Source organism: Montipora capricornis, chromosome 2 (genome assembly GCF_036669925.1).
Source record: "Montipora capricornis isolate CH-2021 chromosome 2, ASM3666992v2, whole genome shotgun sequence".
In the NCBI taxonomy this organism is placed as follows: domain Eukaryota; kingdom Metazoa; phylum Cnidaria; class Anthozoa; order Scleractinia; family Acroporidae; genus Montipora; species Montipora capricornis.
This window is the reverse complement of record NC_090884.1, coordinates 39,643,771-39,646,270: the sequence shown is the minus strand read 5'-3', so window position 1 is coordinate 39,646,270 and position 2,500 is coordinate 39,643,771.

Below are 2,500 nucleotides of genomic sequence, written 5' to 3'. Positions count from 1 at the left end.
AGGTCAACTGAAGCATCCCTCATAAAATATTCCTCCTTATCCTAACTGAGCAATCTCTTCATTATCGTTTGGCCAAGTTTGAGTGCATTTAAGACATTCTATAATTTTAAAATAATTTTATTCTGGGCGCCTATATTTTATGTCACTAAAACTGAGTCTTACTAAATATCTTACAGAGAATGTGCTCTACCTTTAAACCATCGTACTGATCGATGATATGTAAATATTTTCACATTCATTCCAACGTGTTTCTATTGCTGTTGTCCTCACTGCCTCAAAATCAAGCTGAATATTTAACATTTCGGAAATGGCCTATTAGTGCTTTACTCGGTTCACAAAAAGCACTGCACATAATTGAACAAATACGGTGTTATAACAATGAGATTATATAACCTGTACGTACAATTTTCAATTTTAGGAACATGTGCACGACTCTACATAAGCATCCAACAGGTCAACGTATGGCTTCTTCCGTTTCTGTTTTATAGTGTCAAGTTCAAAGTACTTGCAAATCTCCTCTAACATTGCTATCGAAAATTTTGAAAGCTTTGATGTCGCGGCCATTTCGCAAATGTTGTAAGCGAGGGTCCTTCTCAAAAACACATCCTTGCCCACTTTTCCAACCACAAGACTGGCTCCTAAAAACTTAGATGTGCCGCTGACAGGAAATCTAATCCTCCTAGGAGTACTTTTCGCACACACAGGGCTGAACGTTTCTGCTGGGTCCGAATTGATGGAGTGACAAGCACTGTCACACTTTTCTACCTGGCAGGGCTTAATCTGTCAAAACAACATGAAATTAGTTATGTTTAGGTTGATGACAGAGATACCGGTGTTGAACTTCATTATTACCGTAGAAGGGGGCCGAAAAATATTGGATTACAAACAGATAAGCGATTGATTAAAAAAATGCAATGACCTCCGCCATTTTGAAATTCCTAGGGCTCCTTTCGAATTTCCATTGGTTCTCATTCTTCCCCATCTTTCCCTGCTTTCCGCGTTTCTAAGAACTTGCGGGACTCTCTCCCTCGCAACCCGCACCAAGTGCATACTACGTACCTGGAATTGAGCTGTTGGAACACGTTTCCTTTCACCAATGCAACCAGAGAGCCAGTCAATGGACATGAGGACTACTGTGTCTCCTACTGTTGTCGATTTCGAGGAATCCATACCACTTTGATAATCTACCTCTCGAGGAAAAAGCATGTGGGTCGTACTTCGATCAAAGTGACTACTCACAGTTCCTCCAAATCGCTTGATTTTCTCTTCAAGTGTTTTATGCTGCAACTTCCCGAGTTTTTTGGTTATGAAATAAAATTTCAAACCATCCAGGAAGTTACTCGAAGAGGACGCCATAGATTCACGCTAAAAATGTTGCTGCGGTCTGCTGCGATCATCTGCTGCGGTGGTGTCATAATCTGCTGCTCCTGGGGAGGAGCGTTGCGTGACGACACAGTGGGATTAGGTTGTCAAAACTGAGGCGGTAACCCGACTCCTCTCGTCAAAGACTCAGTATGCATAAACCACTTGGATGGCTGATAAAGCAACTAGAAGTCCACTCTGAAAGGACAGCATCAGTGTTCATGAGCAGGAACGACTTGACAAGATTAAAATTATTCCTAATATTATTTAATATTACATTTTCTTATATGGGGTAAACTTGTTGGTTTCTTGAACGTGAATGTGAAAAGGCAGGCAAAACGCTATCGGTGTGTCGTTTTGCTTTGTTTAATATTTTTTCACGTTTTTCTGACTTTTCTGTGTCTGCCTGTTTTTCGTGTCTAAGAAACAGGAACCTGCAAACAGAAAAGTTAACAAAGAGAAAAGAGGTGTGTTTTTTTGGCATATGCTAGTTATAACAGAATTCCTAAGAAATCAAAGACATTCTATTGAGGTCTGTTGTAAGTAAGACCCCCCGCTTCTTTTCCTTGATCAAAGTGCAGTTATTGAAGGTTATTGTCCGACCTTACACTCTCAAATGAACAACAGTGGAAATTTGGTGACAAGGTAATAAAAGCTGATTATTCATCAGAAAGTGACAGGGTGACAGGATTTCTTTTACCAAATATCTCGCTTTGAAAACACATGTGTTTCATTGCAGTGAAGTATTGATCGGAGTTATTAATGGTATCATTGTGTGTTCGGAGTTTTAAAACTGTTTCATGTGAACAGGGTCACGTGTTGGACACCATGGAGTAAAGACGTGCTCGCAGAGCTCTGTAGTGAGAAAAGTTTTTTTTCCATCAAATCATTCAGTTTTTTTGATATTATTTTTCTACACTTCATGTCAGCAAGACGGCGAGTGTTATTTCCAAATTAGATGAAATCGATGTTTTGACGACCAAACAGAAAGATTTAGAAAAAGATGTCGAGGGCGTGAAAGCATCTGTCGACACTATGAACGCCACTGTCAGCGAAATGGACAGCCTTCGTGGAGGATACACAGAACTGCAGAAAAAATTGGAGCATTTGGAACATTATTCTCGTGATTATAATATTC